Below are 23,870 nucleotides of genomic sequence, written 5' to 3' on the forward strand. Positions count from 1 at the left end.
GTGTCACTTGCACTTTATTTTTTACCTGGTTTTAACATGTGTATGTTTTTTATGATTTTTTTTTATATTTACTAATAAAAGTTGTATTTTGTGATAATATTTAGCTTGTTGCTGACTACTTTTTCTCTACCTTGTGCTTTTGTATTTTGGCAATAGGCGAGGCAGCAGCCTTACTTAAAGAGATTATTTTGTTAAGGATCTTTTTGTTGGAGTGTTTCTATTTTCTGTAGAAGGCGTCATGGATGTTCGCACCAGGTGGTGTCCTGGGTGTGGTTGGAGGGAGGTGGCAAAGGTGCATCGAGCTCACACATAATGACAAAGAGTTCCCTAGAACTGAAGTTTGCTTTTTCTATTCTGGTGTTGTAAGACTCTCTTTTTTTCTTGCCGAGTGGCCACCTTGTCGGCCTTGGCTGCCTGCATGAAGCTAGCTTTGTTGTGCACAGTGGGGGAATGTGTCCAAGTATTTTCAGCCTGGTGTTTCGATAGGCGAAGGGCTTTTAGTTCGGGAGAGAACCATGTGTTGTTATGTGAGATGGCTTTGGCTTTCCGCTGGGTGAGTGGGGCCACAAAGCTGATGGCCTGAGTAAATGTAAAGTTGTATCGGTCGACCAGGGTGGTTGGATCATTGCTAAATGTGTGTGCTTGAAGTAAATCGTCCAGCAGTGGTAGGATGCATGTTGTGTACTGACCAAGCACTTTTTATACACTTTTACACACTCTACGCACTTTATTCATCACAGTCTTTCCAAGCTAAAGCTGATATTATGACAGTTGCTTGAGCAAAAACAGGAACATATACAGGAGCAGTACAGTGGGAGGGGGCGAACTAAGGCAGCCCTGCAAGCCAGTTGGGTGTTTTCCACTGTACCTATCTGTAGATTACATTATTGTGGATATGCCAAAACATAAGGAAACAATGAATATCACTCTAGCGAGCGGCTCTAGAAGAGTAGCTCGCATAGTATCTCCAATTACTAAGGTAAACTGTCTAATCAACAAGAATTAGTCTCCCTTAGAGAACATTAGTCCACCGGATGGGTCTAGCCAACCAGACGGTTTCACCCATGGTGAAAGCCTGCCAAGGCAAGTCTGCCCCAACCCGGAGAGGAGTTTTACCAAAGAAACCAGTGAAAATGCAACCAAATTATCTTTTAACAAACACAAGTCACCTAAAGAATTAGAAACTACAGGAAGATCTTATGATTACAATCCCACAGAGACCCCTCATCCTGCACATCAGCTAGGAGGTACTGACCTTGTTTTTCCAGGGGAACTAAACAGATGCCTGTATAGAATAGAGGATCTATTGGCTAGCCAAGAAGACAGAGCCAGTGAAGATAAGATCATGCTTGATCCTGCATGTGACCGCACACTGGAAACGTATGTCATGGCTGAAGTGTTCCAAATCTCAAATCGATTTTCACCATTGAAAAACTATGGAAATTAACCTCAGTCTATCCAAGATAAGAATAGTTTGCCCGCAGAAGCAGTTTTGAATAATGGTGCATGTGCAAACAATGACCAGGACCTGCCGGTGGCTAAGCCTAATTTGAACACTACTTCAATCTGAAGGGGCTTATTCATCCTGCTTACATTGGGCCTCATTACGACCCTGGCGGAAATCGCGGTGCTAAATGCACCGCGGAGCACGGCGGAAAGCTGCCGATAGCGCCATGGAGGTTGGCGGATTTTCCGCCCCATGCCGACCTTGGCGGGGCGGTAAATCCCCATTCCCCATTTTACCCTTCCCCATTCCCATTTTTGCCCCATAGGGTATAATGGGAGTGGGGAAGGAGTTAATTGCGCCACCGTAAAATACGGTGGCGTAATTAACAACAAGGTCCCGTAGCGCCATGGATTTTTCCGCCCGGAAAAACCAGGCGGAAAACGTTCCATGGCGCTACGGGAACTCGTAGTAGGGCGGACGGGTCCGCCGCGAATAACGCTGGCGTAAACCCACTCCGCCAGGGTCGTAATGAGGCCCATTGTGTTAATTGTCCTGCCCTTAGTAATGACATCACTACCTTATATGGGCTAATAAATCATTTTAAAGATGAACTTGGATTGATTAAACAGAAGGTAAATGATCTTGAAAAAATGGTCCCACTGGGCAAAGTGAAACGGAGCCCAGCTGGGCTAGTTCCCTCAAATATTCAATCCATTACTAGAATTATAGATAATCATGTTAACAACCATCCAAATGTAAAAAATGGCATAGCTGCTAGACAGGGATTATTAGAAACAATACTCCAGCTAACATCCCCTTTAACACAAGAAAGGGGATTCCTGATAAAGAGGATAAGGCAGGGCTACCCTAGATGGTGACCGTGTCTGCTCCTGGTGATTAGCGAAGGGAAAGAAAACCCCTGTTTATATCTATGAGCTATAATGAGACAAACCAAAGAAGACCTCCCTTTGATACATTTATTGACCCAGAATACATTTTTTTATGGTCATTGTTCTCAAGACTTGACCAGGGAAGACCAGAGGAGAGGGAAAGCTTGATCAATAATTGCATATGTTGGATCCACCATGAGAAAAGCTGTCTTTAATTGGTGAGAGAAGATATTGCTAACATCTTTCGATCCCATGATTCAGGTCAGAATGACAGAGATCACATAACAAGAACTGTTTGGACAAAGGTATAAAATGAATCTACTAGCAATTGATTATCGCACATTTCCCCCTGCAGGTTTACAATTTGAATTTAGGGTTAGGCCTCCCACAATCCTACAAGGAGTTGCTTCTGTGAAGGAGAATCCTCCTGGGTTATCTTCCAACTCCATACCTGACCATATCAGATCATCTCTCTTAAAAAACTGACATCCGATATACTTATTGACCAGAGAACCTTACACATTGAGCCGATCTAATCAAGGTTGCCTGCAGGCCAACACGTTCAAGCAGATGTCTTGGAACATTCCCGGGTTAACAAAACACACACAAGGTCAAAACTGGGTTAACTTTACAGATAAATATGACATCCTCTGTTTTCAAGAAACCTGGCCTATGAGTCAATAATCATGGAGGGTTTCATGAATTTTTCAATACTAACCTCATGTTCCAAAAGCAGGAAAGGGAGCTTTGGCGAGGGTCTAATTACATGAATAAACATTAAGTTGAATGTAAAGGTTACACCTCCGAAAACTGATAGCGCAGACCTCCAATGCCTATATATAGAGAAGCCAGGGAAAACTCAGTTATATTATTCAATATCTATAATAGACCCTATGGGATAAAGGGTATAGATACGTTAGAAAAATTGGATAAATATTGGGGACATGGTCTAATGAACAAGTGCAAAAACCAATTACCATAGTTGTTGCAGATTTAAATCGCAAATTTGAACCAATGATAGAATAATGGAATGAGAATGAGGAGGAGAAACCATGGGATATTCCCCCATATAATGCACCCAAGCTGAACAAATATTATAAATATGCCTTAGAAACTGCTCAACTGTTCTTTAGGAATACTATCAGAGTGTGTAACGATAGATTAGAAAGCACTGGTACCAACCTTCCATAGTGGTAATAAAGTAAGCCACATAGACTATAATCTAATTAATGTTCAAATTGGAATAATGCTAGATACTTGGAAGTAGGTCTCAGATGTGAAAATTACCACAGTGCAGGGTTATTGATATCTGTATATATAAAATTCTCAGGTATGTTTCCATACTCAGCTGATGCAATTTATCAGTGTTAGGTTGCCCTTTGCTGGCCAAACGGCGAAGTGCGCCTCTGTGTGCCCTTCCACTTTAACAACAGCTATCATTTTAATAAACCGAATGAGCACGGTTCTACGCTGTCACCTTCACCTACCACTATCGTAAACATTTCGGAAGAATTTCAAATTACTTCTTTCCACCCCACTTCTCTTAGCACAGGGCACGTGGTTCCAGTGTCAATGAACAGTTAATTACTGGGTCAATGTTTCAGTCTCTAAAGAGCAACAAGCTGTAGGACGAATGCCTCCTCATGAGTTAAAACTGAAAGTAGGTGCTCTAATTATGCTACTACACAATCGTATGCCATCATGGGGTCTCTGCATTGAAACAAGTTTGACAATCACGCATCTACAAAGACACATCATAGAGGCCCGTGTAATCAATGGATTAAACTTAGAAACTGTATTTATACTGAGCATACCTCTCCTTCCATCTGATACAAATATGCCTTTAAAATTCATAAGAAGACAGTTTCCTATATGTTTAGCCTTTATAATGACCATTAATAAGTCAAAGGGACCTACGCCACCTTCCTGGAAGTGATCAGTGGCAATTGCGCTATTTAAGAAAGGTGACAAAAGTGACCCTATGAATTACCGACCGATATTGACCTTTAAGATATGCTAGAATGTCATATGTCACGCTGGGAACAGCTAGTTGGATATAAATCGATCAGGAGACACGGCAAATGAGAGATCCTTAGTTATTATAATAGTTATGGGAAAAAGAAAGAGACTAAAATGGTATGATTGTGATCTAAGGATCATACTTCCAACGGCCGATCCCCAAATCCTTTCCATGTTGAAGTGAGTACTAGGCTCAAATGTTAGCAACTCTTGTCTTATAATGAAGGCACATGATAATATGAAAACCCATTTGGCACCTTACTTTACCAAGCCAGTAAAAGGGGGTAGTTCCTTATAGATACATAGTCAGTGTTGGTTTGGTTAGGATTGTAGGAAGACAACATTTGTATTACTGCCCACCCTGAAATCACACAACAAGGGTGACAGAGAGAAAATTGGCCAACTGAGCAAGGATTAGAAGATTATGATCAAGGAAATAACCACAAGAAAGCTTTAGATAACTGGGAAGCCTTGAAAGAGGCCACCAATGACAGACTCACAATATGTTTGGAAGATAATACACCTAGTATTAGGTACTAGGGTACTAGTGTGGATCTAAAACATTTACAATTGGCAATAACTGTGAATGATTGGTTCCCTTACTCTCTTCTTTATATAATACGGATAGACTATCATTCTCTGGGCTTTTGAGCATATTACAAACTACATCAAAATGAATGATCATTTTGTCCCATTGGTATTCACTCTTATAGAGGTGCATAATGCAATTAGTAGTCAGACTAGAGGAAAGTGCCCGGGACCTGATAACATTCTCGTGGATCTATGTGTGAACCACAGTTAAAACCCACTTCCGATTGTTATTATTTGCAGCAATTATCACAGCTGGGACCCCACTTGCATCATGACAAATAGGCGAGGTAATCCCAATTCTCAAAAAGGAGTATGTGGTTCCCCAGTTAACTATCGTCCGATCTCCCTACTGGATGCCAGTAGTACATATTTACGGGAGGATAATGACAACTAGATTGGAGGACTGAATATCCCATTCAGGTGTATTAAGTCATGCTGAAGCTGGTTTCAGGAAAGGTCTGAGCACTGTAGACCAGGGCCCTGATTCATGGAATTATTTGCGTGTAAAACAGGGATTTGTGTGCCATTCTGACCACAAATCCCCATTCGTCAAACAAGGATTTGCGCACAGAATGGGATGCAAATGCCCGTTTTACACTCAAATAATTCCCGGATTCAGGGCCCAAGTCTATAGGCTCATGTTAATACTAGATAAAACACCCAAATTAAGAGAGGCATGATATATTTAATTTTTATCAATCTTGAGGTTCCCAGTTGCAAATTAGGGCGGGCTTTAGCGAAAAGAGAAATACCCCCGGCTTTATTTAAAGCAGGTGTTACATTGGGACTTGGAAGAGAAACCACAAACACATTTCCAGCTGCTAAGGGCATCAGGCAGGGGTGCATTCTGGCCGCAACCCTTTTTGATCTTTTTCGATGGGGTCTTAGAAAACCTACCACTGAATAATTCCGATCTTCCAACCTTGGGCAATGAAAAGATGAAGGTTTAATAATGTTTTCTGACGATGCAGCAATGATCTCTCACACCACTTCTGGGCTGGCAAAGGTAATGGAGCATTTTTTTAAATTTTGTCATTTTTTATTAATTAATGAAGGAAAAATTAAACTCATGAGGTATGGGAAGGTTCAAGGGCGTTATTTGATGGCACACATAACCATCGATGAGACCGCAATTGAAGAGCAGCCCTTTTTCGACAACTTGGGCATCAGAATCACTGGCAATGGCAAGTTGAACAATCAGATAGACAAAATAAATACGATCATGGGGAAATATCTTAATGGCATTTGACGATTCTCAAAGTCATTCAGTAACAACATTTCACCCTCAGCATTGAAGTTATATTGTGCTCAGGCTATTGCCACAGGTCGGGTTATGGGGACATTGTAAAAAAAACCCAAGCTCAGACCACAGAAAATTATTTTCTGAAGCGATTGCTCTCAGTACCAGTGAGCATGTTATATATCCCATTGCACATGGAACTTGGTTTAAAGATACCCAGATAGGTCCTAAACCATTGCTATACTGGGTACACTTATTTAATTTTATTTATTGTTCGCTTGTTAGGCACTTACACAGCAAGTGAAAGACTGTTTCAAAGCGCCCACAGGGCAAAGGGAGGGAGCATAGTCATGTAACACTCTTGCCAAATACTGAGCAGCAACAAGTAGGTATCTTGGGATATTTTGAAACATGTACACTCCCATGGAATAAATGTATTATGAATTTCCTAAAAGTATTACAACTGGGGGAATTAAGGGTGAATCCATCTGATAAAACTAAAAACCATGGAAAGTACACTAGAGAAGCATATATTGATTTCTGTAAGCAGATTGCTATTAATAAATGTTTGGATTTGTCTTTAGGATATATCTCTTTATCCATTAAGCAGGGTAACACATTGGCGGATTACCCCAGCCAAATCACAAACCCATATCAGAGATCGTTATATGTAAAAATATGATTGTCCCGGGAGGATAGCTCAGCGGCAACATGCTCGCCTTGGAAGCAAGACGACATGAAGCAACACAGGTTCGATCCCCGGGTCCGCGCTTAGAAACCTCTGGATATTTAAGCGCGTTATAAATACGAACTAAGACAAATAACTACGCAACTAAAACAAACAATTCATGTAACAGTGCCTCGATGCCCGCAGGCTGTGTGAGCGCTTTAGAAATGCAAATAAATAAAATAAATAAATGATTGGGTACATTACAAATTGTTATATTTAAAGCGCACTGGAACAGTTCAAATTCCAAGGCCTGTCCATATTGCCCAGATGTTGTTGAAACTTACAACATTTCCTCCTTTCGTGTCACATGTATAACAATATACGACACAGAAACCTAAAACCTTGCCTCTTAAACAGAGGCATTCACAATTTAAATTAGGCAGAGGCATTGTGTAAGAGAGCCTGCAGCATGGTTGTTATTTCTGCTACTTACATTTTTTTTACAGAAAGCATGCCGGATGAGAAATATAATGATGCTAATGCCAGGTTGAAGGGGACACTATTTTTTAAAGGAACAGTTTACTCTAAAATTGTATTGTCCCAAAAGATGGGCAATAATCAAAAACTTACATTAAACATATTTTTAAAGAAAGTTCCTATGTAAACTTTTGAGGAAACGATGCTCAAAGCGTTTATATGGGAGAATCCATTTTGTCATTTCAGGCAGCCTCCTCTGTTCATGTTAAGCTCTGCCCTGGCGGCACTAAACAAGCAGCAACTGGGAGCTTTTGCTTACTGCAGCTAGAGCAGAGTTGAACATGAAGGAGATGGCCTTCACTTTCATTTTACGTTTTCAGTGCTCCCCAAGCCCAGGGAAGCACAGAAAACTAAAATGAAAGGCAAAAAGCAAAGGCGCAGCAATTATAAATACAACGTTGTTGTATTTGTGATTGCCGTAATCACGGAAATCATAAATACAACAATGTTGTATTCATGATTGCAGTGGCTTCAGCTTTGAGTCTCCTGTAAATGGTGTGTTTTTCTTTCTACGTTTCCTGGACTCCTCTGGCTCGGAGGAGCTCTGGCTCGGAGGAGCCCGGGAAACGTTGAAAGAAAACCACAGCATTTATAAATACAATTTGTATTTATGTTTGCGGTGGCTTCAGCTTTGAGTCTCCAGAGCTCCCCCGACCTGGGGAAGCCAAGGAGACTCGAAGCTGAAGCCAGCGCAAACATAAATACAACGTTATAAATGCTGCGGCTTGTGTTCATCTCTGCTCTCCAGCAATAATGAAGCAAAAGCCACCTGCTGGAAGCTTTTGTTTATTACAGCTGGCTGGCTTTTGCTTCATTAGCGATGCAAGGGCAGAGATTAACACAAGCACAGGAGGCTCATCCATTTCACAAAATGGATGCCTCCCAGTGGTTGAAATATGTGACTTTGAGCCTCATTTGCTCTAAAGTTTACATAGGAACTTTCTTAAAAAATATGTTTTATATTATATTTTTGATCATGGCCCATCTTTTGAGACAATAAAATTTGAGAGTGAACTATTCCTTTAATGGTTAGGGTTGAGGACCTTTGGTTTAATGATTTTAGAATGGAATATTATTTATATGTGTATGTAATGATGTTTGTTCACCCTTTTGTGGTATGAATTACTGAAATAAAGGATTGATTGACCGATTGATTGACTAGAACTCTTTAATGGCCACTGTTGGAGGGTTATGAGGCTAAACCCTCCTTTTGTAAGCATGGAAGTAGAACGTAGTTAACTAATACCTTTAAAGTAATGAGAGGAGTAAAGCAGGGATGTCTCCTGCCACCTTCTGTGTAATCTATACATCTGTGTCTCGAACAAGGGAGGAAAAGATGTGCCAAATAATTGGGTCCACAAGCTCCCACTTTTGATGTCTGCAGACAATGTCATCCTGATTTCCAATGGCCTCCATAAACTACTGGCAAATCGGGGGCTATTTTCTGCAATGGAAGACCTTTAGGGCCTGATTCACAGAGCCTTTTTTCAATTGGTTTGCACCATTATAAAACTCTTCTGTGAATCAAGAGTTTAGTCATTAATGGTTCAAAATGTTGAATCCTTTGGACAGGGCCAAGAGGCAGCAATGGAGGTAAGTCCCTGTTGGGCAAGGAAAAACATTTGGAAGTCAGTTTATTTGACTATTTAGATGTCCATTTTCTATGCAGGTTAGTGGAGCACAGATATTCAAAGTAGCTGAAGCAGTAGCCGAGGCTGCCAGCAGACTCCTCAGACTTGTAAAAAAGTTGGGGGGCTTGAAGACCGAGCCAATATGTAATGCTAACATGCAAATGGAGGATAGGACAGGGGCAACGTGCTGGTCTTGGAAGCAAGACCACGCAGAGCAACAGAGGCTTGAATCCCAGATCCGCGCTTAGAAACCAAACTCAGGTATTAAGCGTGTTATAAAAAAACAATTAAAATAAAAAACTAAAATAGCATCCCAAGCACTTATGTGTCAGGGGCCCAAGAAGGGACCTCAAGTTTCCAAGAAGGAGAATTAAACATATATAAAGGTAACCCCTACTATCAGTGGTGGCTGGGGTATGAAAACACAAAGATCCGCCATTGGAATTTCTACCTATTTGAACAAATCCACTAATTTAACATATGCAGGTATATAATCCTGATATCCCACTTGATGAAGTTCTAGTGTGGCACTGTGAAACACAATATCATATAATTTGTACTGTAAATTAAAGATCTCATCATGGGCAATGATTTGTGCCTTAAATGCATATTTCTTATACAAGAAAACATTTTTGGGAGAAAAACTATTGCAAATTGCTTAAACTGACAAAGAGCAGCAGCATGTAATTCACAAAACCATAGGAGATAGAAACATTATCCTTGGACGACATATTAAAAGTGAGGAAGTGGGGAAAAACCCGAAAGAGAAAGAAATAAAAAGGGAGAAGTAGAGACTACGATTGTCTGAAATCCCGGCAAGAATCTCTTCTTCCCTTTCCAGAAAGGAGTTTGGTGTGTCACGGGAAAGGTAGAGCCAGAGATGGTATAGAAGAACTCATTCAACTGCAAGAAACACAGGTACTGAGTTACTTGCGCTCAAATTCTCTTAAATAGGGCAAAGTCAATTACCCAGTCATTTAATTTTTTTTATGCATATGAAGTAGATACAATTAAACAATTGGAATACATTGAATTGCTTTTTATTACTTATTGCAACTGGTATCTCCTACATTATTTGGGATACCCAGGTCTCAGACTTTAATATACAGGGGGGTCTGCCAACGTGTATGATGTTGCTCAACTTGTGTTGTGGGTCAGGCAATTAAATTAGACCCCTGTGGATAACACGTTTCGGCATAGATGGTAGTGGTCCAGTCGCCTTCCTCGTGGTATTGGGAAAGACCCTGTAAGGATAAATAGTAGTGTATCCGTGTCACTCCAGAATAACATCTAAAATGAACCGAAAAGCACCACAGGGCACCCTGTGTCGCTTACCCTGGAGAAGGACCGGGTGTGTTTCAAACATCCACAACCGTCCTGTAGGTTAGTGGTGGCAATGAGGCAGGTACTGCACTGGAAGAAGGTATCAATGCCTTCTTGTGGGTATTATTAAGAGTTGTGAAATAAATACCTGCTTTTTGTATATGTACAAAGGTGGAGTGTAGGCCTATAGGGAATAGGATTTGACAAGCCTCCCTTTATAGGAATGCCAGTAGGGATGTTAGAAGCTTGGAGGGGGACTGCTCAACCAAATGGCTCAGTTATATAAGGACAGAACTCGGACGATTCAGCCTTGAGGGTCTTCAAGTGGATTCAGAGACTCTCAAGAAGATGAATATCAGTACTCTAAAGGAGTTGTCTGCGGCGGACAGACCGGTTAGCTGGTTAGAAGCTGGGAAATTGCAAACAGCATTTGTGAACCCTCTTGAATATAGTGTGTTTACTGGGATGTACCACTATATATTCTAGATCCACAATACTAGCCATAGGCTCCTGTTTACCAGGACTTGTATGGCAGCGTTGATACCTGGGGACAAGACATGAGTTTGAAGGGGCCTGGAAGAACCAGGTTGCTCTTGCCATTTAAGGTGTCATGAAATTGAGACTTTATCCATTGTACATGTTTTGTTCCAGTTACTTGAGCCTTGAGGAATCCTGGCTGATGCCAGTTGTAGGGGATACAGGGTTGAGACAGCTTTCTGAAACATTATGGCCTAAGCCAATGAGATTTGTTCACTAATTTGCAAAATGTAAGTAGAGCAGGGCAGCAGAGGGAAAAAAGGAAAGGTAAGGTAAGGCATGAGCGTATGGTTCACAGAATTGTGGGTGTAAGTGTGGTACAGCACCCCGCTTCCCTGCTGCACTCTTAGTTTGTTGATCGATTTTTTCAGTTTGTTTGTTGAGAGAAGTGGTGGGATGAATATTCTACTACTGGCTTGTAATTGTTTTATTTTTTATGATGTGTGATATGTTTATTATATAGGCTGTTTGTTCTCTTATTTTCCTCAAAGTGCCTGATAAAAAGATTGACTGCCTGATTGAGGAATCAGAGTAACAAGCTAAATAGTCTGGGGGTGCATGAACAGGTCAAGAGTGGTGAAGAGCCTAGAAGAGTTGAAGAACCTAGGAGAGTTAAAGAGCCATAGACAGCTAAATGGCCCCAGATAACTAAAAGGGCCTAGGACACTGAATGGGCCCAGAGAAATGAGTGAGTCCCGAGAGCTGAAGGGACTGACTGTGCTGAATAAACCCAGTTAATGAATGGCCCCAGAGGGCTGAAGGGCCCTAGAGGACTGAATAGTCTTGGAAGTGGAGTGGTCACAGAAAATTGAATGACCATAGAGAGCTGAATGGCCTCAGTATGCTTAATGGGCTCTGTGAGCTGGATGGCCTCCACAGTGAGCTGAAGGGCCCAAGAAAGCTGAATGAGTCAAGGGACCTGAAGGGGCCTCGAGCTGAAAAGCATGAGAGAAAAGAGAGGTGTGTGAAGTATTAGAGTTTAGGGAGACGATCAGCCTTGGTACGCTGACTAGCGAGAGACTCCTAAGACATAAGTATCTCAGAGAGAAAAGGAGACAAGGACTCAAGTGTGATCTAAAAGGAGACAATCTGGCCCAGGAGAATGACTAAAGCCAAGGGCGAGACAATCTGGCACTGTCCCCCCTATAGCGACCCCAGCTGAGAGTGGTAATATCTGGCCCACGGGGGTGACCCAATCAGAGAGTAAGAATATCTGGCAGTGGCTGGAAAAGCAAATAGGGCATGACATCCCTAAAAGAGTGAAGCATAATAAGATGGGAACTAAGCTCACTGATGTTGGCTATGGGGGTGAGCTGGACACTGTATCCCCGGAAGAGAGATGGGCACTATAGACCTGAGACAGTTAATGATAGTGAGCTGACCACTATATCCCTGCGATAGGCAAGCATAGGACGCTGGGCTTTAGATCCCCACGACAATAAGCAGAAAGAGCATGGAAATATCTCCCTGAGGCTGTCCAAGTGAGTGGGAGGGACACTTTATCCTGGGGAGGTGTATAACCTTGAGACTGTTGTGGTGTTAAGAAGTGGCTGAGTCCGATAATCCTGCAACTGAGTTGTGATGTCAGTATATGCCTGGACTCTATAAAAGTGAGACTGTGCTGAGGTTTGAGAAAAGTGACTTGCTGCTATAACTCTGTGACTGTGCTGTGGGGTCAAGATGTCTATAGGGCGCTATACACATGAGACTGTTGTGAAGCATACAGGGCCCTATAAAGAACCCTGGTAAGACTGTGAGGTTAGACAGGGCACTTGCGGGAGTGCAGTATTTGTAACCTTCTGTTAGATAGGTCAGAAAAGACAACACCTTTTTTTTTACTTTGTACAAAACCACCTAGAACTTCTTTGTTTATCCCAATACCATCCTACGAGATTATAATCTTTGAAAAGCATATCACGTGTCATGTGTTCTGTTGGTTCCCCACAAAAGAGTTGGAACGTTTCGCTTCCATGTCTGAACACAAAAGAAGGCCAGAAAAAAATAAGTAAATCTTGAAGTGAACACTCAGAACATTCGACCACTGAGGGCAATGCTTTGAGGTCAATGTTGTAAGAGCATAGTCAAATGTCAGAGCGCAGGCATAGTTTCAGAATTAGTTTGATCTTTTATCTACACCTTGAGCACACTCAAAACATATTGCAATTTTGCATACAGTCTGCAGTTGATATTTAAGACTTATTTAGCGAAGGAGTCATGATAGTCTAGGCCTATGCTTAAACTGGGGTTCGTGGTAGCATATTGTGTGTCTGTTCGAGTTATTCTTTGAGGATGCTTCCTGGCATCCACATTGTCAATCTTTTACTGTTACCTGATTGGTAGGGACATCATTCCCAGTGGTCAATTTCATTGGTCACCTGTGTTACCTTCTGTCAGCCATTATTTCTTCTAGCCTTTAGGGAACAGTGTTGCTGTTCTGACAGTCGTTAGAACCAATGGCACACCGCACATTTTGATATTATGACAGGAATTGGGTTCTGAGGGGCCGTAGAGGTGAAAGTTAAAGGAGCAGGTGTTCTGGTAAGTGATCCCATCTGACATGGCCAGGGCATATATCCCTAAGTACATGTGTATCACTCTTCTTAGATGTGAGGAGCGAGTCCCACAGAATAAAACGGCAGGTATTCCAAACCTGTATTTGCTGTCTGACTGATAATCAAGAGGGATAATGAACAGTAATACACTGAGCATAACCCCTAGCAAGCTGTGGGCACTGATGGTCAGCAGGCATGACTGACTCTTACTGACTGGCATATGCCAGTTGCCATTATGGTTCCAATATAAAAGCAGTGCATTGTCGTGCATCATTGTACCGAGTCACTTTAGTAAGCCTTTGTAAGGTGGATGCCATTAGGACATATTGTCCACTGACTTGGCAGTAGGTTACAGTGTGCTGAGAACACCTGTACAGGTGTGTCCTTACTGGTTACTCCCCTGGAGCACAACGCTATTACCAGAATTCTATGTGCTTTGTCCTCACTTTTGGTGACAGGTATAGGAAACTTCATTCGCCACATTTTGTTGTTTTTCTTGTTCAGGAAGACACAGTGGGTGAACAGTGCCACTGTTTAAATTACTGTTTATCCAGTTAAAGGTTATTGAATACAACATAGCTCAGGGTGGTGAGAAAAATCAGTGTTCGTCTATATCATTGTATTGCATCACCTTAATGTTGCGATGACATATTGAGCTAATGCGAAGCACTGGAAGTGGATTCATGTTTCTAGTTAACATGCCTTGTTTTCCTTTTGTTCAGACTCAAACACTGTAATTCAGGTGTCTGAAACCTTCAGCTCTCTAGATGTGTTGGACTACAACTCCCATCAAGCCCAGTCAGTATAATCCTTGATGATGGGAGTTGCAGTCCAAAACAACTGCAGAGCCAAAGTCTGCAGACTCCTGCCTAAGCAGTTTCGGTAAAGAAAAAAAAAAGCTGGTTTGTGTTCTTGCATGAGTTTACTATTAGTGAGCTGCCGATGGTATACAAAATATAACATGAATTCCGAGCACCTGCCTGCCCCATTAAACAGCACCAGAAAGACACGTTTAATCTTAAATTCGGGATTGTGCCACACTACAGATGTAATTTTTATGTTGATATTTATTTCAATTACTGCATGCAGTATTACAATTTGATAATACGGAATGTGGCCAATGGAGTCCTCGGAAACTCCAACATAGGTTATAACTGAAGTGTACACACGTCTCTAAATCATGGAAACCCTTCTTGTCACTGCATGTTTACTGTGTGCAGTAACAATAAACGTGTTTGGCAGTTTTACCTCTGGTAATTAATCCAAATTCATAATGAGGCCACTTGAGATTGATAATTGCTAAATGTAAATTATTTGGTATTAAATGAAGCCCACTTTAAAATGAATGATCAGCTACTTTGTGGCATCACAGCGTAGATTGTCATGACAATGTAAGATTCACTTACAACAAAACTATTTCAAGATGGCTGAAACGGTATTAGGTAGATGTCACGTCCTGTGCTTTATGCCATTTTGGTTCTTCATGGTATGAATGGTTACATTTCTTGTACACCATAGCTACTGAAAGATGGACAACCACACTTTTATTACATAGAGAATTGGTGATGCAATGTTCTGTCATGGTCTACATACGTTTGTTCTTCGTGGGATTAATCTGTCTAGGGAATTTCTCCTTCAATACTGCATTGCTGTGTGGAGACAATTGAAAATAAATCGCAAGATGTATTCAAGAGCTCTGGGGGTTTATTCGTGAAACATTGAGAAAACAATGCTTTAATACACTGTTGGCTAGTTAAATATTTAGCTAGAATGGATTTATTACTCATGATGGATTGGTGATTTGGGGGTATTTAATTCCAAAGAATTATAAGAGTTGTCCAATGGAGGTTTCAAGTATTGTTTTCATTACTTTTTTTTTTTGTTTTGTTGCGACCATGTGCACTTTTACGAGCATGAAAAATGTGTTGACCATAGCATACAATTGACCCAGAAACCACTGATAAATGTGGAATAAATTTGAAATGACAATATTTTGGATTGCACACCTAACACATAATTGATTGAAAATATTCAGCACTCTGCAAGCAACATCGATTGGAATTTGTTTTTAAAATACGTATCATTAGGCCTCATTGTACAGTGGCCTGTCATTCGACATGCAGAAGCCCTTTTGATGCTAATTAATAAACTACTCTTGAAGTACTCATGAAGTTGCATTGTCTTTTTTTCCTGCAAACCTTTATTCAGGAAGACTCTTTAAATGGTGTGCATTTAGTGAATTTGTAAGCAATTTCCCAAGTCAGATTGAAGGTCAGAATGTTCGGAACTGTATTTGTCCATTATATAGCTCACAGGCTAGGTTCCTGGACACGTGGCCCAGTATTCCACCCTTTACAACTCGAAGAGGGATGCAGCTTACTTTACCTCTTTATGCAGATGCCATTCCCTTGTGTACCTCAAACCCTCCTTTTGTGATTGCTAATATTGAGTCAGTAGTTGTTCCACTTTCTCTTTGTTCTCACTATAAGCTTAACTTCTATAGACTCTGTGTATCTGTATAAAAACCCCTAGATATAATCGTCCGACCTCCTCTAAGATCAGGTATTTGGGAACTGTTCTATCGTGTAGAGTGGAGGGAATCGGCATCTCTCATTAAAGTTTTCTGATCATACTGATCTTTTTAAGCAATGGCGTCACTCCCCGTGGATATTATGAGTTGAATTATTTGGTTAAAATGATGGTGTTGACTAAATGTTTGTAGTTATGTAGATCTACCTTCACATTTATCAAAATCTCAATTGGGGCGGTTGAACTAATATTTGTCCTTGCTTATTTGGAACAGGAAACCTCAGAGGCAAATAGATATTCAGCTAGAACCATCTTGGCTAAATGGGGGCTTTTCCCTTCCAAATTTTCAATACTGTATCTGGGCCTCTCAGACATAAAAACTTAGAGGATTATTTTTCGGTGACTCTACTAATATAGTGACTGTTACTTTGCAGTGTCGGACATGCCCAAGGGGAAACAAAGTTTGGACACGCTAGATATTTCAAAATGCTATATCCTAAGACTTTAGAAATATATGCTAAAAACTGGTCTAAAAAATGACATATCTTCTCGATTCCTAGGTTAAATGACAAAACCTTGCTGTGTTAAATCCAAGACTTCCTCAAATTTATTCTGAAGGTGATGTGAAAGGATTGGCCTTAATTTCACTGAAATGGCCTTGTCAACTTTTCAAGAGGAGGGAAGAACTTTACTCTCGTTTGACCAACTGGAGATTAGTTTTGGACTTGCTGTGAGAAATTAAACATATGCTTCACCTCCACTCTGGGATGTGTTGTTGAGTATCGGGTAATCTGGAAGGGGTGGGATTTTGAGAAATGATTCTAGTATTGAGGTTTCAAATGGGATTATGTTTTCCCAAAAATTGAAAACTTTGTATATCTTATTTTTGCCTACAAAGATCCCATTGGCACCTGAATACATAATCTCACAAACCAAATTATTTATTTAATTACTAGTCTGCACACTAATCGATTAGATTGACTGCTTCCTGAATATTAACATCTAGAGCCATGTTATCATCAGCCAAACAGAGACAAAATGTACATTTTATTTGATGTTTAAGTTGCGATCTTGCCAGGCTTATATACAAGAAAATCCTGGCAAGACCTTAAGAACCAAGTTTAAAGCAATGGTCATGTATTGGTTTACGTGTTTCTTCCAGAAGCCAGCCTCAATTCTTCCTGGCTTTGGATCCTCTGTAAAGCAATTTGAATTGCTTATGTAATGATTGCTAGGCAATGAAAGGAAGCCACTCTATCAGTTTTGGTACAAGATATGCAGAATGTTTGGAAAACTACTCTTTTGAATAATGAATCTTGCTTGCCAGGACCCTAAGAAGGACATTTTGTAAACATTGGAGCCCTGTTACCAAATATTTCGCAGTTGAATATTCTGGCTTTGTATTATTATTATTAGGATATTAAATTATGTCGTAAAGTTACTGTTTCTATTTATTAGACTTTATTGGTTTTGCCACTGTATGTTATCTGCACAGAGCTCTTGATTTACGTTTTATAATGTAAGATTATGAATGAATTTGGTTACACTCTTTATTTTGGCAATACAAAAAAGGGAAGCCTGTAAAGTGGAAAGATTTGGACAGTGGGTATTCCATCTGTGCTTGACACTTGCTGGCTCCTCAGGGTTCTGGAACCTGTAGCCATCACCTTTTTTGATGTCCAATGTTGCTTGGGCATATCAAAGACTTTCCTTATCCAGCAGAAATGTAGATGTGCATTCAATTAACCTGAGGTGCTTCCCATTGCAATACAGTTGGTGCAGTGTGAGAGAGACAGAGCATTGCCACACAGACCAGTATATTGTGTTCATTTCTTGGGATAATCTGCTAATATTCAATATAGGCTGTTGGGGGGCCCAATCTGAGGAGATACCAATCATTCTAAGTCCCTCAAAGAGCATTCAGCGGTCAGTGGCAGAGTTCTGCGCCCAGTCTAGCTCCTCAGAAGAGGAAATGTAAGCTGGATAATGGGAGCATGGTACCACAACATTCAATATCTTTCTAGCGTTAATTCCCTGGGTAAGAGATCATTCCAATAAAGTGATTATCTGTGAAGCAGCCACCCTGTGATATTCTGGGCGCCTAGATTGCACAGAAGAGAGTCTCACATAAGGACTCTGCATGTCATTCTTGGGAATATTTTGCCATATATAAAGGCTAGCATTTTCCCCTGTTGTCTAGTAATCATTGCAGCCCTGACAGTGTTCGGTCTGGCCTCGAATATGTAGAGAATTCTAGGGAGTAATGTCCTCTTTACATTTGAAATCTGCCCTAACCAAGAGATTTTATCAGCATCCCAACACCCATGATCTTACTCATCTGCTCTCCATAGTGTGGGGATATTCACTTTATAAAGGAATTCACATGAGTGGATGATCTTCATGTGTAGGTATTGCACATACATTACATTAGAGCACCAAGAAACCACGCAGGTGGCAACAGTACTCGGTATAAGAACCTTTAACATAACATAAAATAATAGGATTCCTAAAGCCCACTGAAGACTTCCAGGGATTACCTTATTTATTCAATCCTGAAGATTTTGAATGGTTGTATGTAAACCATGACACCTCCCAAAATGGATTCACATTTTCCGTCACTACTGGTAAGAAGGTTTCAACATCTCTTAAACAGAGCACAAATAGGTTTGCATATAAGGATATTGTGTGGGGTATGCTTAGACAATTTACCCCTTTGTTGCAATATTGCACACACTCTGGGTATGAAAATGAGTGAAGGGGATAGAGCAGCCTTGTTATGTGCCATTCCTTAATTATATCAGTTCACTTAGAGAGTTATTGAACCAAAGGCTTGTATGAGTAATTTGAAAGTTGGTCAAAATTAACTTGGAATATTCAGGGACAAAAGCAAAGGTACTGAGTAGTAGTTGCGTGTATGAGCTGTCAATACAGTTGAATGTCATGTGGGCATCAAAAGCTAAGACAGTCAATCTGTGTCCTGAACGCTTATGTATCAATTTACAAAATCAATAACCCTTTGGATGCTGTACGATTTACTATAACATACACCTGGTTGTGTATCGCTGGCTTCCCAGATCATTCCCCAATCCAGTTCTCTTGAGACGTTTTCTTGAAAATAATCGGTCAGTATAGGCAAGATATGGGATCTAATTTCCAGATCTTTCAGAATCCTATTAGTCAGTTTCCTCGGCCTGTTATCTGTGCCGGGCAAGATGACAGTGTGCAGCCAAAGGGAATGGAGGACGGTCCCATAGATATAGCTCGCAATGGCTAATACTCATGGTAATAATGCAGAAGATACCAAAGGAATATTGATCCTGGAGAAAACTTTGAGGCTGGAAGACAATCAAGTGTAGACTCCCTCAAACCTGGTAAGGATGTTGGCCGCAGCATGTAGCTTCTGTATATATCAGGAGGACCTAAAGTTGTCTTCCATCGGGTATAGAACAAAATTGAAGCATTCCTAGATACATATATCCCCTTTGTAAAATGTCCCTATAATTTGACCTTGTATGTCATTTGGTGCCTAGATTGCTATCAGGATAAACAAAATACAAATTCAAAATTACTTTCATTGGGTACGATGCATGCAATTCTTCATCTTGGCAAATCAAATGATTTTGCTGAATAAACGTAACAGTAACCTGAATTTCACCTTGCCTGTGAAGAATGGCTCTCCATTTGGATGTTAACTTGAGAACCTAAGAAAGAGAAAGAACACAAACATTGTAAAAAATTGCATATCCTCCCATCTGCTTAGGACCAGTAAAATTGTGTAGAGTAAAGCACCAAAGAAGCTCGAGTATGAAGGTGCGTTGAACTAGGAGAAGCACTGCCTTGTGCAGCCCCCAACCCCTGCGTTCGCTTGTGTGTGCTAATAAAGCTGTCCCCATCTGATGGACCATCTGACAAAGGCATCAAAAAAGACATTCAACATTGGCTAAACCCTCAACCTCCTGTAATAACCAGAGAAACTCTATAACCAGAAAAGAAAAATGAAACACAGTGCTGCCTGACCTTTTTTTAAGCACTTCTCATGCGACTCCGGGTCTACCATCCCTGACCAGAACACCTTTTCTATCACGGCCCTGTCGCTGTGCAGCTTCCATATGAGGAATGCCCTCAATTGTCTTTCCCAGTTCTACATCCAGACAAAAGCTTCTTCTTCCCTGGAGATAGATTGGGGATGCCCCTGGATCGTGAACCCTAGTTCTGATGGGTGGCCCAATACATATCTGACACCATTGCCTACGTGAAGTTGCCAGCATCCTCAAAGGTTTTTAGGGAAACCAAAATTGTTCTGTGAATGTGTCTTCTTGACATTGATGGCCTAGGGTGATCGTGTGTTTTCTAAAGAAACTGTTTATGTCTTTACAATTTTGGAAAAGCAGTAAATGCCGTTGAACAAGAAAATAATGACTGCTATCAAGCACAACCACTGCAGTCAGACACTGGAGCTATAGCAAAACAGCAACATTTTATGAGGGACAGTATGGACCGCAATGGTATGATGATTGGCTGCTAGGGAGAGTGACACAGTCGACTTGTTTTTGCTTTTGCTTTTTTTGCTTCATTATTGTCCTCTGCAATGTGTTGCATCATATAGCACCACAAAAAGGTGTTGCCCAACTTGGTGTTAATCTTTCTATTGGACAAAATGTTACTGCAAAGAGAGCAGATAGCAAGATGCTGTCATTCTTTATACTCTAGTATGAAAAAGATCCACACTTTGGACTTGTTTTACTTTCTTGATAGACCATGAATGTGTATCCTCCTATGCTCATCCTGCTGTGTAGTTGGAGGTGGTTAACATAGTGTTATGGCTGTCACAAGCTAACATTATAGTGTTTCAGATTTGACAGGCTGTCTATTAAGGACCATGTACAAAAGGTGGGAATTAATCTCTGGCCTTTACTCCTATCTCTGCAACTATGGCAATGTCATCCTCCGTATTTCTGGTTTCCAAAATCATGCGTTGCAGTTTGGACTGCATGTGGGTGGTTGTGGTGAGGGAGGTGAGAAACATCCTATATCCTGCCTCAGCACTGTGTAATTTCTCTAGCCCATCAGTAAATAACAACTGCAATTCCTCTCGTCCATCTCCCTCAGACAGTGAGCAGCACCACCTCCACATGACTTCTACAATGTCTTCCATTTAGTCTCACCACAAACATAAGGCACTTTCAGTTATGGACTCCTACCTCTAAATAATCCCATAGAATTATAGGACCTTTTTTCTATGGAGGCATCCTGATAATGGCGTCTTTGATCCATTTTGGGCTCTACAGACTGGCTAGGTCACATTAATCCTTTTTTGAAAGATAAGAAGATAACTTTTTTGAACATTGTAGTTTTTATTGCCTTTTTCTCAAAGTCTCATTGCCCCGAGAGCTGAGTCTTGATATCTAGCACATTCTGTGTTGTTTCTACATGGGTTGGTTTTCGTAGTGTTGTCTATTTAGTTATTATTGCATATGGTGAGTTCTTTTTTAAGTGTGTATCATTGTACAGAACCTTGATTGGACAGTCCTTTATTTTGGATTGTTATACTTTGCAGTTTGAGTTGCTACTGAACCACATCCACACCCCTCTTGAGAGTATAGCCTTACCACAAAAGGCGTAGGAGGTATACCTCATAACTGTGCCTGTTTTACCTGTATGATTGTGTTGGCTCTTGGTTTGTAGAAGTGTGAGGGCTGAGTAGGCGCCTTAGCCTCTACTCATCCTTGTACTGCTGCAGGGCAGAAGTCAATTTGTTATAGTCTGAGTATTGCAAATTGTTATAATCTAATCTCTGCTTTTCAGATACGAATTGGATCAATCTGCCATTCAGTATGAGCAGGAAGAACATACATAACTTGTATTGATTTTGTTGTTTAACAGATTGATGAGAGCCGAGAGCAGAGACCGGCTACAGAAATGGAGACGGTCTATGACGAAGTTTACTTCCACTGAGGCGAGCCTTGCACTGGGGTCCAGAGAGGGCACTGGAGACAGTGATGTGGCACAAAAAAATAAGGAATCTGTCAAAACTTCAGGAAAAGCTGGTCACACTTTAAACTATGCCACTCTTCCAACTCGGTGGACATCAGCCATCTAAACAGAACACAATATGATAGTTCACAATGCAAGACAAAAAGCTCTGGAATCACCACAGGAACAGTCGAACGTGATGCAACCAGGGATGTAATTTCACCAAAATGACAGGGGTAGCAGAAGTGACATCGCACAACACTTGACCTCTGATGACATCACAGGAAGTGATGTAATTTGAACCCACCCCAAAGTGACATGACGGGAAGTGATGGAACACAGACGTTCACCCCTTGACAAAACAGGAAGTGGCATCACATAGCATTGTTCCTAAGTACACTACGAAAAATATGGTTACAATATCACTATAATGTGATATACATTTCATATAATAATGTATCACCGTATGTATCATTAATATCAGTGTGTATAGGTCCATATTATCATATTACTGTGAATGCATGCAGATGTCCAAGGCAAAATGATAATGATTTGTTATTATATAGCTCTGCGTAAGATCTTTATATAGAACAAATATACATACAATATCACCCAACCTGTGTTGGTACTCATTTATCGACCTGAGAAGGATGAAAGAATGAGTTGAGATGTTTAAGAACAGACTAAATCAGTTACTCACCCCCTGGAGTGTGCCTGAAATAAACCTTTAATGAGTCTATCAATTTTATAGAGTTCCAGAAAGTCAAATTATGTGTTATTCCTATTCTTTCTTATGTATTTAGGGTCACTGCTCAAAGTGTTACACCTGTGGAACCCCGTTTTTTTTTAAGTGGGCATAACAAGGAAACCAACCGCTCCAAAAACAAAGAGCCACATGGCGCTGGCCACAGCCCAGAAGCATACATTTTTTAAAAAAGAACATCTTTTTTTTTCTTTTTTTGGGCTATCAAGGGAGACCACAGGGGTAGCAAGGAAGACCCCAGGGGTCACACCTACGACCCCTGATGACCCCCAAATGACATTGCTTGGGTTAACAGTCCAATGATGGCTTGGATGTCACTAGTTTTTAAAATGGTGGGTTACTGGTGTTGTCAGGCTTCAGGATAAACATATCCTGCAAGATCATTAACAGAGGGCAATAAAATGAACTTCCACGTTCTCTTTGAAGGGGTGTATATAGTTCTTTTTGTTTTATTGCGCATTGGCTTAATGCAAACTTTTCACAATGTAATCCAAAAGTAGAAAATCCATCCAATTTCTATTCATACACACATTTCCATGAAATATAACTTTTAATGGAACAACCAAGATCAATTAGTCAATAAAAAAAGTGTTAATTAATTTGACTCTTGTGCTCGTCAAAGAAATCTGATTGCCAGAGAGTATTATGTGCCAAAATTGATTAGACAACTTAAAAGAGGTATCCTATACAAATGCCCATTGATATAAACATCAAAGTATTGCATTATGGTCTATGTCTATGATCTGTTTCTTACTGTTTGATCCCTCATAGTCCTTCTGACTTTATGTTTATAATGTCTCCGTAATTAACTGCTTCTTGTTCTTTCTGTATTACTTAATACTGTAACATCTGTTCTTCAAGTTTATGCGCCCTGATGCCTGTGGGTCTGGTGCGCTTTACAAATAAAACAAATCTGTTGCTTGGATCACAATACTTTTCGTATGTAACAATTTTCACTCAGAATATTGCGATGATTCAGTTTGAACTGGCTAAAACGTGGTTCACACATTAACAGACAAGGTATACCATTGGTTGCTTCTTCAGATAAATACAAATACAAATACAAAGTCCAAAGGTGTCACAGCAGCCGCAAAATCGATGTTGCCAAGATTCTACTTGTTCCAGTTAATCACAGAATCCGCACTTCAACATATGGAGCCTAATATCT

General features: G+C 40.6%; 1 long non-coding RNA gene across 1 annotated transcript in view; it reads left to right on the top strand.

Annotated features, from left to right (window-relative positions):
- Positions 1-23,627, top strand: part of LOC138567874 (uncharacterized) — a 47,261-nt gene extending 23,634 nt beyond the window's left edge. The window contains exon 2 of the long non-coding RNA XR_011302285.1: positions 21,850-23,627. This is a non-coding gene — a long non-coding RNA (uncharacterized lncRNA). The remainder of the gene's footprint in view (positions 1-21,849) is intronic.
- The last annotated feature ends 243 nt before the right edge of the window (positions 23,628-23,870 follow it).

This window comes from Ambystoma mexicanum, chromosome 1p (genome assembly GCF_040938575.1).
Source record: "Ambystoma mexicanum isolate Mex_15411 chromosome 1p, UKY_AmexF1_1, whole genome shotgun sequence".
Classification (NCBI taxonomy): domain Eukaryota; kingdom Metazoa; phylum Chordata; class Amphibia; order Caudata; family Ambystomatidae; genus Ambystoma; species Ambystoma mexicanum.